General features: G+C 38.0%; 1 protein-coding gene across 5 annotated transcripts in view; it reads right to left on the bottom strand.

Annotated features, from left to right (window-relative positions):
* Positions 1–17,061, bottom strand: part of kank4 (KN motif and ankyrin repeat domains 4) — a 70,525-nt gene that overhangs the window by 27,658 nt on the left and 25,806 nt on the right. For 2 of the 5 annotated variants that reach the window (XM_055212877.2, XM_055212873.2), the window contains exon 2: positions 4,542–4,623. The exons of 1 other annotated variant lie outside the window; for it this stretch is intronic. The gene's annotated coding sequence lies outside the window, so the exon portion shown is untranslated. Of the gene's footprint in view, positions 1–4,392; positions 4,519–4,541; positions 4,624–7,291; positions 7,407–17,061 lie in introns of those variants that run through there. 2 more of the 5 variants (XM_055212874.2, XM_055212876.2) reach the window with 2 other exon arrangements.

Genomic DNA, 17,061 nt, shown 5'->3' with positions numbered 1-17,061 from the left:
ACACACACACACACACACACACACACACACACACGTGCACGCACACACACACACACACACACACACACACACACACACAATCCACCTGCAAGCCTACAAGCTCAGCATCTACAAGCTCAAGCCTTGAAGGGAAATCGAACCAAATTGAGCCACATAAAGCATCAGACGCCGCCTGAACAGCCAACAAAACAACATCTGTGGGCATTCTCAAGCATGCCAGCGGGACAAGCAAAGAGAGACTGTTAATATTCCACATATGCCTGTTACTCAACATAACCCTGAAAACTCCAGCTTCAGAATACACACTAGTAAATGCATTTTGCAATATTACTATGTTACAACTATATTATAACACACACACACACACACACACACACACACTACATCTTTTCCTTAGTGTATGGGACCTTTTTTTAAACGCATTTCCCCACAATTACTGCATGTTTGTATTAACAATTTCCCCTCTGCAGATCTCTCACATCATTACCAGCAGCTCATCTCTCATCCACTGATCGCATGCAATGACAATAAACAGATAGCGAGTGGGCTGTCTGGCAGGAAGCAAAAGCCTGCTGCTCTTTCACTCTTTGAGGGAACATTCTAGATGTACAAATCAGTTCTTCAAAGACATCTGGAGGAGATAGAGAACACAACATCTGTCCCACTGAGACGGAACAGGTCAAGTCTGGAATGAAGGCTGGACCACCGGAGTGAAAATATCTTTATATTGCTGTTCACATTAATATAAACAAATGAAAGCAGATGCAAATACTTTAATAGTAATAAATGAGTATTCAAGCATCAGCAACATTTAATATGGGGTAGTTAAATGTGGTATGTTGTCTAAAATGCAAAACACAAATGTTTTTCTGTGTGTGCGTGCATGCGTGATAATGTTTGTTTTTTCTCCATATACCTACATATATTTTTGCTATAGCTGTTGGGTAAACATTATAAAACTGCACTGACATGTTAAAGTAATACTCCATGAAATATGTGCACACCCGAAAAAAATTCAGGCAGGTGCACGATCAGCACACTGCCACTGCTGCTCCCAAAATAATTTATTAAAAAGAAACAACATTTTCGACCAAAGTATGGTCCAAAATATGGTCCATTTTTTACGTACACGCGAGGGTCCGTGTACAGTGCGCGTGACGCAGGCCTGGCTCCAGATATGAGATGAAAGGTAGGCCAGGTGATATTCCAGGTGGGCCGTCGAATTGGGGGAGTAAAGATTCTGACACGGTACTCACAGAAACAGGACAAAACGAACCAGTCAAAAACACAAGGACTTTAAATAGAGAGAAATTAATGAGACACACCTGAAAAGAATCACGAGTAAGGAATCGGGGAAAAAGTGAGGAGACCCGGGAAATGCGTGGTCAGAATAAACCAATAATAAAACCACACATCTCCCACATGAAACATTGTACTGTTAGAAACAGAACACGCTGAACTAGATCTAAATACAAAACAAGGATCTGGCAGGATCCTGACAATATTTAAGTTAGGGTTATTTTTTATTGTTGTGTTTTCTTCATTTTTATTTTTTTTTTATACATATTTTGGAACTATTTAGTAACTTTACATATATAAAAATAGTAAAAGGTGCAGTATGTAAATTTTAGCGGCATCTAGTGGTGAGGTTGCGAATTGCAACCAACGGCGTAGTCCACTGCTCACCCCTTGCTTTTGAAACACATAGAGAAGCTACGGTAGCTGCCACCGGACAAACATGTCATCGTCAGAGACAACTTAGTAAAAAAAATTGTCTGTTAAGGGCTTCTGTAGAAACATGCTGGCACAAAATGGCGACTTCCATGTAAGGGGACCCTCTTTGTATGTAGATAAAAAGGTCTCGTTCTAAGGTAATAAACACATAACGGTTCATGATGAAAGGTATTTGTACACCCCTGATAATATAATTTTGTATATTATTTTGCATTTCTGTCAAGAAATTACACACTGCACCTTTAACACGTTTATTTTTACATTCTCTCTTTTTGCATTTAAAAAATATTTTTTGACCCCTTAACAGATCTTAACAGAGTATCAATTTAGTAAGTTTAGATTTGATAGAAAGGGGCAGTTCTTTTAAAATAACTATTTACATCAACTAAAACAAACTTGTTATAAACTAGAAATGTTAATTTAATCTGAAATGCTGTTTTTCTTAAGAATTATTTTCATGTTTGTTTATATATTATAACATTTTTGGCCAAAAGATTGGCTGTTATGTGGTGTGGGGCGAGGGTAGCCCAAGCCTCTGATTGGGTGGGCCAGGCCCACTCTGGCCCCCACGTGGAGCCGGGCCTGGCGTGACACAATTTTCATCATTAAGGGCTTGTCATAGTTGTGCGGAGGTCCTACGGCATAGGTTACGTGTCGGTTTTCATTTTTACTTTTGCGTCTCGTCCGCGTTGACGTGCAAACACACATGCAAACCACAAGTAGGCAGTATCCACGCGTGTTACCACAGTAGATGTGCGGCCGTCAATGAAGAAGCAGCTTGGCAAGTTTACCCACAAGCGAAGAAGAAACAGCAACTTGTTGTGTATGTTTACAATGACCAGCAGTGATGGAAGTAAATAAATAGGGACTAATGTTGCAGTTTGAGTGAAATCACTCCTCAACTTGGTACATCTTTGTTCTCACTGGCGCAAACGGAAATACCTGACCGTTTTTTAACTGACTGGAGGGGTTCTAGCCAATCACAGCGCTTGCGGTAGAACTAACGCGCTGTTAAAAATTTGGCGAGGTGCATGTCAGGCTACGCAGAGGATACGGATAACCTACGGCATAGCTACGGCGTAGACCTTACGGACGACTAAAAATTGGACTTTAGAAGAGTGCGCGTGTACTGTACTGCCAGACTTTTTGAAACACCGCCTACATGGTATGCATAGGTCATGCTTGCACATACAATATCATGTGGTATGTAGCCCAGGAGATGTGTTGCATTTTGTTGCAATGCGCATGCACAGAACGTCTGCGTATAGGTGTCAAATAAACTATCTTCATCAGACCACATACTATATGAGGCAACACCTTACCACATATAGTGTCACAACATGCGTCTGTATGCATGTGTTCTTGTAGCTCAGCAGTAGAGCATTACGTTAGGGCAAAAGGTTGTGAGTTCGATCCCATATTTCACATATTTATTAATGTACATCTTGTAATGCACTGTTAGTCACTTTACAAGCATCTGACAAATGCATTAATGTAAATTTAGATGATTTTTTCCCCTGGCCAATAACAGTGGAGTTTATTCAATAAATAAGTCTATTCAATAAACCCACCCTGAGAAATATTCAATGGAATAAAGAGCATGAAAACAACCCAGTTCTCCCCTGCACATTTAATTGAATTATTTCCTTCAAAAGCTAGAAATAATAGCCTTATTTTTCCCTCAGCCATGTGCTTGTTTGCTTGGGTTACTGTGTGAGCAAATGACAGGAAGAGAACGTGCGAGAGGGAAAGACAGGAGGAGAGAGAGCTTTCATTAAGAATGTGAAGCAAATGTCTATAAATTATTCAGTCAAAGCATGTTTGTAACGCTACAAGCGGAGTCTTAGGTTCTTATTATCTTTATTAAAAGGAAAAGACAGAAACACAGAGAATAACCAAACCTGAACACAGTAGGCTATAAAATGTGCAATGTATTACAAAGCTGATTCCTCAGAGGGACATGCAGAAAATTGTGAATTGAAAGGGGGAAGGGACAGATGGGTCCAGGAAGATGACAGAAGAGAGAGGGGTTGGTGGCGACAGACACAAGGAGGGGTAATCGAACTCCAGCGAGTGACAGCCAGGTGCAAGCTAGGTCTGTGTGGATCAGTCACATCCCACGGGATGCACAACAGCAGACACAAATACCTACAGATACCTACAGAGATATAGGACACATCCCTGGCGTTGACTAATCGCGAACAGATGCCGAACATGTTTTAAGCTGTGTGAGTCCAACACCCCTGCCAATACTGTAACATTTTATACCAATTCAAAACACCCAACGAGTCGCTTATCTCCTGTTTTCCCATCACTCTCAAAAACACACACACATACACCAAAACAAATGCACAACACTCTCATTACATGCTGCTTGCCTTACACTGAAAGTCTACACCAGCTCCAGAAAAGCAATACTTCTCATGCAACATCATTTCTGTATAGTAAGAATAAGATTGCACACATTTGCATGCATACATAAAGAAGATGAGATGAGGTGGCTATATTCCAGAATGGTGACAAAATAGAGCCCCATAATTATTTCTGCACTGCAGCAGTAGCAACAGAGCTGCTTAAAAAACCAATCGATACAATCCATCCAATCACACATGCACACACGAGAAGACACAGCGGGTTATGACAGGTTGAGATTCTCACCTGTGTTGTGTGCTACATGCCTCCCAGAGCGTGCAAGAGCGTGCGCATCATGGCCGAGAGAAAACGATAGAGATGGAGGGGAAGAGATGGAGAGAGGGAGATACAGAGACAGCCCAGAGTGATGGGGGGAGGAAAGGAATTCCTCTTACCTAGCATGTGCAGTGAACGCTGCTTCGCTCCTGTCAACCCAAAACGTTCAACACCTCCCCCTTGCTTTCTTTGAACTTCAGCCTGACAAGCAAAAGCAACAAAAAATGGGGTTGACTGATATTAAAAGGCGATTAAGAAGAAAAACAGACTTATTTTCCAGCAAAAAAAAAAAAAAACATGTAAGCATTTATTAAACAAGATCTGTTTACTTGAAGAGCAAAAACTGTGCTATAATAAGATTTGTTTTTAGAGAATATATATCTAGAATTCAGTTTATTTTTCGAAACCCCATTGATACTGCCAAAGACGTCCTAAAAACAAAAAATATAAACTGTTCCACAATACTTAATATTTGAAGAGCTCAGATGCAAAAGCTGCTAAACGTCACCGTCAAAATATTATATATATTATATGTTCTTCAAATACTTTCTGTTACCGTGGGTTCACAGTCACACCAGCCACGTTTGAGGCATCAAAATTGCGTCTACCGCGCCTAGTTTGCCTCGTGAACAGTTTGAGTTTACTCGCTTCATTCGCGGGTGAATTTCTAGTCATCGAGACATTCACGTGGAAATTCGCGTCATGGGAGGGGCTTCTGGGTCTCCGCTCGCTTCCTGTAATCATGTCACTACTAAGAGCACGCTCCTGATTGGTTAAAGCGGCGGGTTTTTCGGCGGCAACGATTAATTCGCGCCATTGAGGCGGAATCGCGTCTACTGCGGTGCGCTAAACGTCTGATTCGCGCTGCTAGACCTCCAGACGGCCGTCAACGCGACTTCACATTGACTTAACATTGAAATCACGCGCACTTGACGCCTCTACCGCGGCTGGTGTGAACGCAGCATTAGACTTTGCTTAATTCCAGCCTCAGGCCATTCAAAAATACCAGTTTGTTGTATAAATCCGTTAAACACCACGGCGGTTTTTAGTCTTCACAGTGCAAAAAGAACTGAATCAAAGACAATGTGCATATGTCAAGGTGCATAGTTTTTTTACCTGGTTAAAGGAGGTTTGCCGAATACATTAGGATATTGACTACATTTTTTTTTTAATTTATTCAGAAAGGACAGTGAAGAGTGACTGGAGACTTTTATAGAAGTTGAGATTTTTTAATGTACTTAAAGGTCACGTTCTTCCTGATCCCATTTTTCAAACTTTAGTTAGTGTGTAATGCTGCTGTTAGAGCATAAATAATACCTGCAAAATGATAAAGCTCAAATTTCAATGCAAGGGGATATATTTTCTAAGCCTACAGCGAACGGCTGGTTCAGACTACAGCCCTCTATTTCCCAGTTGAATGACGTCAATATAAGAGTTTTTGATTAAACTCCGCCCACAGGAATACGTCAGTCGCCAGCTAAGCTCAAACGGCTCTGCTAAGCTGAGCTGCTGTCGAATCACAACACACTAAACAAACTACAAAATCAGAACTCGTTACGTATTTCTGAAGGAGGGACTTCACAGAACAAGGAAGGCATCAGCCCATATTTAGGACAGTGAAAACGGCGGTATAGAGATAAGTAAATTCAGTATATGTCGAATTACGTGACAAAACCGGAAAACTGGGTCTAACGCTTCTGGTTAGCGGTATGTGCTATCATAGCTTGTTATTGTTATTCATAGCATTATTATTTGTGTTGTTTTTTATTCTAATATCTGAATGTATGTGAGAAGAAGATCCCTTTGGCAAAAGCTATAAAGTATAAAAAAGTTAGTCAATTTTCTTTTACTTAGGTTTAAAATGTCAATGAACATATCCATTGGACATTATTATCGTATGAAAACAGCACCATTTCAGCGTAAAGCATACAGAACCAGATGCGATCTACTATGTTTAACAGTAATGCGGAAGTAAATTGTGCATATGAAGAGTTTTGTTGCAAAACGAGATAACCACCGTTTTTTTAATTGTTCAGAAATCTCGTTTTTTGGTTGTGTATTCCAATTAATTTCAATGCAACTGCAGTTGGTTTGTTTTGATTTAAACCTTTATAACTTAAAAAATACAGCTAAGTAGCACCATAAAACAAAATAATAACATGATAACATCATAATAAACATGTTTTGACAAAAATGCTAAAAAATGGATTTATCTCGTTTTGCAACGAAACTCTTCATATACCCTACTGTGTGAAAAATACTATATTTTTTACAAATGAAACATGAACACATGTTATATTGCGCACTGTAAACACAATCAAAGCTTCAAAAACACAGGAAGAACGAGACCTTTAAAGGGTTTTGCAGCGAAAGACTTGTTAAACACCAATTAAAAGACTAAAGTGACATTTATCAAAATAAGGTATTTCAATTTTTATTGCCATTAAAGTAAATTACTTAACCTAAACATAGGCGCCTGATAAACAATGCTTATTTACAAGAAAACATGTCAGACGCACTTAGAGGGTTTTGCATCTGAACTCTTTATTTTGTTTTCATCAGTTTCCTAGACAGGGTTTAGATTAAGCTTAGTCAAACTGGGAAATTTAAGTTGTTTTTACGAACACATCTTACAAAAAATACCGATGTGCATCTTGAAACAAAACAATGGCACTGATATATACGTCAGTGCAAGATGTTTTTACATTAAGGCAGCTCAAACATGCATTTTGGTCTGGGACTAGGATAAGCCCTGTCTGGGAAACCATCCCAAAGTCTTTTAAGCCTCAATATATTACAGTTTGCAACTCAATCTATGTGGTTTTAAAGTCATTTAAATATTTTTGCTGGAACAACAAGACAAACATACCGATTAAGAAAGTCCTTTCTGCAGTCTAAACACACACTCTATTGAATTGATTGTAGTAAAATATTGGTCCAGAACGAGAAAGAAAAATGCAGCAAATGAGAAAAAAAAGCAGCAACGATTAGTTCGCAAAGTGTGAATAGTCATCCTACTCTTCCTGAGGTTCAGTCCACTGCTAGAGTAAATCCCAAATGCCGTCCTTTTGACACACGCCAACTGAATGCTGAATTCAGATGAAATGACCCGAATATTGGAGGTCTTCTCTTTCCTTCAGTAACTCTACATCTCTTTCTTTCTCACTAACTTCCTTAGTACTGTGTACAGTAATTCAAGTTATTTTTCTTCTCGTGGCTTGAAAAATATTTGAAAAGCGCTGAAGAATACCACCGTAAAGCAATGGAATTTTTAGTACTGGGTGGAGGTTAACCAATAACAATGATGCGCAGGATCTCCACCTCAATTTATCTTTTCATAACACTTGTACATCAGTTACAGGCTTGTTTTAGATATCAACATCTTTATCATCCTCGGGGTGGTATAAGACAAACACATGTTCAAGCTAAAATACAGTATTCACACATTATGTGACTATATGACCACCATACAGGCACAGTACATTGTGTCCAAATTTTAAAGCCACTGTACACTGTACAAAAAATGCTTGGTGGACAAACCCAACCACTGGATTAAATTAATCTAGAATATATCTATATTTCATCCAACCAAGAGTTGAAACAACCCATTTTATGTTGAAAAATTAAACCCAAATTGTTGGGTTTGTCCATATTTTACCCAACTATAAGTTGAAACAACCCAGCATTTTCAGAGTCTAATTTATTTTCCACTAATTTAGACCAGTTTGTAAAAAGTTTACTTATACATTACAAGTACAGCGATAGTGCAATAGTATGTTTAAGGTATCAGATACTAATATATGCCATGATTATCTTTTCCATACAATATTGAATTTATGTATACGCACAACGGGAGGACTCATAAAACTCACAGAGCAAATAAATGCAGTCATTGCAGGTATTACCATGGTACCGTATCTAAATAACATAGTAGGCCTACTTTTCCTGTGTCTGTGATAGTTGAACAGTTCCACACACAAACCAGCATGTATTCATGTCAGAAGTCGTGCCATGATGTTGTTGCTCTGCTTTTTCATTTGACACAGACAAATTGAAGTGGCCCTTGAGGAGGAGGCTATTAAACTCGAGATGTGGTTGAGAGGTCTGTCCAATCAGAGAATTGAGATGGCCCTGCCATGACCATATTTCACCGGGGTCCAGGGAGTGAGTCATCGCGTAGTGTTAATGCAGAGATCAAGATCAGACTTTAAAAATGGCCAACATGTCCAACACGTCCTGTAGACATGGAGTGTTTTTCCTACTCCTGTCAACACTCTCATAAGTTGCGTTTCCATTACCCTTCAAAATGCACAAATTGAAAAAATGTGCCCAATGGAAACGCAGCAATTTCGCATAAAAATTTGTACATTGGGGTGCGGTGGTTCTTCGGGTAATTCGAAAAAGGAATATATCGCAACACAGCAATGGAAATAGTTTTTTCGCATTTACAGGTCACATGATCTGTATGTAAATATGGCACGGTATGTTTGGTTGGAGGTGGCATCAAGCACATGACATCAAAATACTGCGTATTCGACTGCTCGGTATGCTAACAAGTCGTTCTCGCTGTATTTTTATGTCATCCACATTTTGGTCTGCGTAAGGTTGAACACCCGTCACAGGTTTTTGGAATAACTTATCAGGAGACAACAAAATTATGTTTAAGTCGCATAACTTCAGTTAACTTTTTTTTTGTAGAAAACAACGCAAAAGTTTTGTGCAAATCTGCAATGTAGACGCAGCTATAGACACAAATAAAAGTGAACATTCACAAACCCACATACTAAAAAAATATTATTTTTAAGATCTACGGGAAGGCCACTGGGAGAGGATCATTTTTGGGCTATTCAGTATTCTGTATTTCGGCTGATCTTTTAAGCAGCTTACTAAGTCGGAATCTTGCCTGTTCCTTTGACCATCTTGGCTGAATTGGAGGAAAACATGTATAAACACATCCTAACAACCCCCCTCATTTTACACACGAGCTGGCACACAGTCAAATACACACGTGCACGCACATATTATGCACACGTTCATTAGCGCGTCTATTGCGCACATAAACAATCTACATCTGCACTGTTCACAAAATAAGTCACATAAATACCGCACACCAAAACACAGGCAAGTTTATCAGTAATAAATGCCAACAATTTTACACAGTGCAGGACTGCGTACATAGAATTGAGACACTTATAGCCTGATTCATTATTTTGAGGTTCGCTAAAGCAGCAAGATATAATTTCTGCCCTAACATATGTCAAATTCACATACTTTCCTTGCACATTGCACAACATGCTGTAGCTATACCGTGTATAGTGTAAACTTTTAAGCTTCAGACAGCTCACCCACATATCACCCACAGTCTGTTTACTAACTGTCTAAAGCATATCTGGCAATGTGAATCTGTTTAATGTGAAAAAGTAAAATTAGAAATTTATATTTTTTGTGACTTATCATTTTATAATATTAATTCACTTATTACACGGTGCTCTGGAATGCTTAATTCTGATTGGTCAGTAGCCACATCTTAAAGGGAACATTTCACAAGACTTTTTTTAAGATGCCAAATAAAACGTTGATGTCACCAGAATACGTATTTGAAGTTTTAGCTCAAAATATCATATAGATAATTTATTATAGCATGCTAAAATTGTCACTTTGTAGGTGTGAGCAAAAATTTGCCGTTTTGGGTGTGTCCTTTTAAATGCAAATGAGCTGATCTCTGCACTAAATGGCAGTGCCGTGGTTGGATAGTGCAAATATAATCTCTGGAGAATTCCTGAATGTTGTCTTACTATATTGTTGATTAGCTATTGTTGGATTTAATGTCCCAATTAAAAAAGAAAGCAGTCAGGAAGTGGTGATTTTTGAGTGGAATATTTGAAATCACCTTAACAAACACGCCCCTACCCCAATAGAATCTGGACCTTCTTTTGTTAGACCCGCCCCACACATATGCAACCCAGGCAATGATGTCGGTTAGTAGACACGCCCCTTACTGCTGATTGGCTACAAGTGTTTTGGTACCCGGCCCAACTCCCTTTTCCGAAGTGTTTTTCAAAAATCATGCACCCCACCTTTAACTAAGTTCAGGAGTTGCATGGTCATGTAATCCAACCAGTCTACCCAAAGAGGTCTCCATATATGGGTGTCCCTTATCTATGTTTGTGACAGTTTTTGCAGTATCCCTTCTCCACCCCATCACCTCACTCTCTGCATGTATAAATAGCATGCCAAAAGACACATCGTATTAAGTCAACAGGAAGGACTGGCGTATCATATACACGCAAAATTAAAGAGTGGCGTATGTATTGCACATCATGAGAACGGGTAGCTATCCCAGTTAAAGAATGGGAGAATACTTTGGGTTTGGGCTAATATTTTAAGCCCGGATCCCTCCTCTCAGACATCACCCCAAATATGCTTTATTCCATATTTGATTATATGTTAATGCAAAGTAGTGAAATAGTTATACAAGTATCAGCAAGTGGCAAGATATATGGTTTGAATGCCAGCGACAAGTGCACCTTCAGCCTTCAGCAAGAGCGTCCAGCTTTTATAGTCAGAGTTTAGAGGAAAGATTTTCGCCATTAAATGTAAAGCACCGACAGGTAATTTACATCCATTTTTGTGACTGTAACACCACAGGGCATGAGTTTATAATTAACAATACATTATCTTTATTGTCTCTGTGGCAACACGCATATATTTAAAGTTTTTGTTGTCATTACAATTCTGGTCAAAGTGTGACCGCCCAGCCTGATCTCACAAGAATACATACATATTTTACGAATTCGCAAATTCGAATGAAATCATACAAAGTTAATCATGCAAAAACCAAGATTCTTTAGAAAAAACGAAACCCAACCCCTAACCCCGTATTTAACCCCAACATCAAAGGGTTAAGGCAAATCGTACAAAAACTTACGAATATGGTTGTATGAATGAATACAAACTAGCCAACTCGTAAAATATATACAAATTCTCGTGAGATAGTGTTGGAACGCCCCTTAGACCCCACTGTACAGTGTGTAATCAGCACTATCATTTGTGTATGCATAAAAAAATTAACAATCATCATAAGAAATATGCTTATTTCCATTCTGAAAATGATTCAAATAAAACAAACAGTATCATCTTAGCTTTTTTGTAGTTATGTGTTTAACGTTGTTAACACACACAAGGCGTGAATTCCCTTCGCTGCCTTTACCACAATCCAGTATCAAATTCAGTTCTGTGCTTAAGGCTTCACTGCACACTGGCATCTGTGTCATGTGCCTCTCTGAAGACATGAGAGGAACTGATGTTAATGCTCGCACAATGTGAAGTGAGCTATGTGAGCATCCTCTTAGATTACAGATTATGTGGCAATAGCCATCATCTGCTGAACCTCAAAACCCCATTTGGGTGGAGCGAGGGGGATCAAACTCTTGAACTCTTATACAGATGAAGAACAAAGTTCCCACATCAATGATGGCATATGTGTTTATACCGAAACTCTTCTTCCAACGGTAAACATTTTTATGATGCAAGTATAGAGAGTTCTTAAAGAGAACTAATTTCCTTTCATTCAAACCCCTATTTGATTTTCTTTGTTCTTCAGAAACAAAAAGGGAATTTTTAAAACAAATCATTGTTTTGTGGTTTTTGTTTACAGTGGGGTAGATTAAATGTACACTGTAAAAATTATTCCCATGATCCTTAGCAAATATAGCTCATGAAGTTTTGCATATTTACTTAAAAAAACACCTATTGTCCGATTCACGATTTTACATTTCCTTTGGTGTGTAAGTGTGTATTAGTACATGTTAACGATATGAAAAAGGTAGATACCCCAAAGTAAACGATGACGCGAGTTAGCGTCTCCAACGTAAACCTCCCTTCCTGGACCACAACAAACACACGGATCGCAGGCAACAGTTTACTTCCTGGGATTGGTGATGTAGTAAAGACCGATATTATCATAATTCCTCCCGCTTGAACTATAAGCCTGTAAGTTAACTCCTATTAGCATTGTAAGGAGATCTTTCAAACATGGTATGGAGCGTCACATTTCCTGCTGACGTAAGAGGTATTCAGACCAATCACAACGTACAGATTAGCTGGCCAATCAGAGACACAAAGCTTTTCAAATCCGTGCGTTTCAGGAAGAGAGTGGAATCTGAAGCTACAAAAATGTATAGTATGTGGGAAATTAACCACGCAAACACATTGTATTTTACCAAATACACACAATAACCTTATTTTTTAGCAATGAAATAGGTGCACTTTAATTTATGACTATAATCATTACAAATATATTATGTTTTTGGTTTACTTAAAATAATGAATGAACACAACAAGTTCTTTTGAGTAAAGTCAAGAATAATATTTAGTGTAGCCAATTTAACTTTTTAAGACAAAAGCAGATTATCACGTGACACATCAAGATCTGAAGTGCGGGCAACGGCCATTTTTGACAAGACCACCTCAGGAAAACCATGGTAAAGTAAATATAAATGCTATATGAAATAAGTAGAGATATTCTTTACCAAATATTGTTAAAGGAATATTCCATTTTCTTAAAAGAAAAATCCAGATAGTTTACTCACCACCATGTCATCCAAAATGTTGATGTCTTTCTTTGTTCAGTCAAGGAAGAAATTATGATTTTTGAGGAAAACATTGCAGGATTTTTCTCATTTTAATGGACTTTAATAGACACCAACAATTAACACTTAACTCAACACGTAACAGTTTTTTTCAACGGTGTTTCAAAGGACTATAAACAATCTCAAACGAGGCATAAAGGTCTTATCTAGCGAAACTATTGTCATTTTTGACAAGAAAAATAAAAAAATGCTCTTTTAAACCGCAACTTTTCGTCTAGGTTCGGTCCAGCGAGACCTAACGTAAATGCGTAGTGACGTAGGGAGGTCACGTGTTACATATATAAAACGCACATTTGCGGACCATTGTTTTAAAGGACTATACATTAATTAGTATCAGTTGACATACAACAACGTAGGAACGGTCCTCTTTCAACACATTTGTAAACACTGGGGCGGAGTTTCGCGTTCGTCTTCTGTGACCTCTTGACGTCATGACGTATTACGTGGGTTCATGCTGGCGCATCATGACCAGATCTAGATGAGAAGTTGTGCTTTAAAAGTGTATATTTGTTATTTTTCTTGTCAAAAATGACAATCGTTTTGCTAGATAAGACCCTTATGCCTCGTTTGGGATCGTTTATAGTCCTTTAAAACTCAGTTGAAAACAACTTTTACGTGTTGAGTTAAGTGTTAATTGTTGGTGTCTATTAAAGTCCATTAAAATGAGAAAAATCCTGCAATGTTTTCCTCAAAAAACATAATTTCTTCTCGACTGAACAAAGAAAGACATCAACATTTTGGATGACATGGTGGTGAGTAAATTATCTGGATTTTTCTTTTAAGAAGATGGAATATTCATTTAAGGTACAGATTCCTGGTGTTTTGGTGTTAATGTCCAAATTAAAGAAATAACAATCAGTTTGCTAGGAAGTGTTTTTTTTTTGAGTGGAATATAATATGTATTAATATAATAAAGTTTATTTAACTAAGTTCGAGAGTAGCATGGTCATGTAATACAACCAATCAACATGAAGAGGTCTCTATACAGTGTATGGCCGTCCCTCACCTCTGTCCCGTGACAGTTTTTGCAGCATCCCTCCATCATCACCTCACTCTCTGCACATATAAATAGCACGCTGTGTGAAAAGTCATGCAATACATACACCAAACTCCAATTTTGCATACATATGATACGCCATATACGCTTTCCATTGAAGTCTTGACATCTTCAATATATAGTATATATAGACCTTCTATTATTTAATTTTATTCTATTAAATAATAGATATATTTTAGTTTGTCTAAACCAAACCCATACATATGCCTTCACTACATTTGGAATATTCTGTATATCGTCGCTGATTTTGATATTTTTCGACGGATTAAATGTCCAGGTTGATTTCCGTATACAGTATGCTTCACATATCTAAATCGCCAATGAAAAGTTGTGAAATCATGTCATCTGATTTTCACGTATATCCATTTGGTGTCAAAGCTGTCAATCACGGCGGGTATCTCCCACCTGGTGGAAGCATCTCGCCGGAAGTTTCATCGAAGATCAGCACTGGATAGCCGAATAAACATAGCCTGGTAATACAACGACTTTCCTTCATCGAGGTAAAAGTCTCCCCCCCACCCCGATGCCAGACGTACGTCTAGGAGTGACAAAATTACAGTAGGACAAACAAAGTATCTGTCTAGCATTACCATGTCAGTGTATAGATTCATTGTCCCTTCATAGTTAGCAAGAGTCATTTAATAAATTTATAATTAATATTAAATAAACTAACCATATTTAATAAACTACGACGTAGGCTATTTAATAAACTGAGCGTATTCATCTGTCAATATGAAACGCGACTTGGCCATTCTAATTAATGATCGGAAGAATGCCATCTTGGTTTAGGGTAAGTGAACAATGACAAAATGTAAATTTTTTCACAGGCTAACTATGTAAGTTAACATTTACAAGTGTTTTCAAATTAATTTATAGTGACAGTTTGTTCATCGAAAATAGCGTCACGGCCCTTTAAGGAGAGCCTTAGCAGTCTCAAGACCCTCAAGTAAAGAGAGGATAGAAAGTAACCTTGGCATGTGACTACAGACGTTCATAATAAAGAATAAATCTAGAAAGATATTAAGAAAAATAATAAATGCATGATAAAGCTCAATGCATATGAGAAAACATTTAAGAGAGATAGACATACTGTAGGGTGAATCAGAATTGGGTGGATAAGGAAAGCCAGTAAATTATACATAATTCTTAAAGGTAACATCAGACATGAAGAGAAGTCTGAGGGAGAAGCTGAAGTGTTGCGCTTGTGAGAATAGCTGGAGCTGAGGGAGGAGCGAGCACATGATAAAGCGAAGTTAAACAGGGTTTCCTGGGGAAGAGTGCTGTGTGAGAAAGACTGATAAGAACCTCGGGCTATTTGTGTTCAAACTGTCACGTCTGAACCAGGACACAGACTAATGGAAAGTCTAAGAAAAAGCAAGAGAGAGAGAGAAAAAACCACAACAATAAAACTATGCAGCCATGTCAAGGGTATCTTGCAAAGATTTAGTCATGAGTGACCAGCACAGAAATGAAGCTTAGGCAGAAATGTGCGATGGTTTAGATTTAAACATTCAGGTTAAAGTTATTTCACAGTTCTGAATCATAAATAACATCTATGATTCTTTTAAAGTCCTTAATAATTACATCATTTGACATGCCTGTAATGTAGTTAGTATAGTGTACTGTGTATTGTTTCTTATGGAGAGAATCTGTTTTATATACACAAGGCAGATTCTGGAATTGCACAGATCTGCTGCTGGGGGCTGCTTGTGCTCGGCTGCTGAGGATGTGGCCAAATTGCACACACCATCAAAATTCATAAGCCTCACAGCCAGGCATGTGCACATGGCTCAGTACAAGACTTCAGAATATGTTCACTGTATTACCCTATAAACCTGTTTAGACTTCCTTTCAATTTTTTTACTATTGCACAACAATTGTGCATTTCACTTTAAAGGAAAACAACACAGTTTTTCAATATTTTACTATGTTCTTACCTTAACTTAGACAAATTAATACATACTAATCTTTTTTCAATGCGTGCACTTAATCTTTGTACAGCACGCTGTGAATGTGTTAGCATTTAGCCTAGCCCCATTCATTCCTTAGGATCCAAACAGGGATGAATTTAGAAGCCACCAAACACTTCCATTTTTAAGCGGATAAAAAATTAAAACTATATTGTATGGCAGAAGAGCACTTAGTTTGCAGCACTTCAACCTCGGGCGCAGTAATATTGACGGAAGTTTAAGTGAGAGGAGGAGTAGTCAGGAGTGATGATGTTACTGCCTGCCGAGGTCGAAGTGCTGCAAACTAAGTGCTCTTCCGCCATACAATATAATTCTAATTTTTTTATCCGCTTAGAAAATCGCCACATTTTATTTTGTCCCACCATACTTACTCGTGTAACTACGCATGTAACAGTATTTAAATAAGGAAAACATGGAAGTGTTTGGTGGCTTTTAAATTCATCCCTGTTTGGATCCTAAGGAACGAACGGGGCCAGGCCAAATGCCAACACAGTCACGATGCGCATTGAAAAATTATAGGGATGCATCAATCCGTCCAAGCCGATGCAAGAACATAGTAAAATACTGAAAAACGGTGGTGTTTTCCTTTAAATTATACATTTACAGTATAGATTATTCAAGTACGAGAAATATCAAATTGTAAAAAAAAATGTTTCATACATAATTTTTAGTTTGAAAACTAGCAATGCAACTGTTCTTGGCACAGTTTGCATGATTTTAATGAAAGTTAATAAGAGGCTGGCCACAAATTCATTCTTTTCTCTTAGAGCAAACAAGATTTTGTTGGCATAAATAATGTAAAAACTGTTCAGTCTACAGTCCTAGACTTTTAATAATTTCCATGCATAAACATACTGTGAAAAAGATTAATGTTGTATCGTAAAAACAACAGTTATAAAGTTATCAGCCTTAAGGGATTTTCTTGTTTATGCTACAGTTTTCTTACAGAAAATGAGTACTC

This window comes from Misgurnus anguillicaudatus, chromosome 8, assembly GCF_027580225.2.
Source record: "Misgurnus anguillicaudatus chromosome 8, ASM2758022v2, whole genome shotgun sequence".
Classification (NCBI taxonomy): domain Eukaryota; kingdom Metazoa; phylum Chordata; class Actinopteri; order Cypriniformes; family Cobitidae; genus Misgurnus; species Misgurnus anguillicaudatus.
Note: the sequence above shows the minus strand (reverse complement) of the source record. Positions and strands in the feature narration are given on the sequence as shown.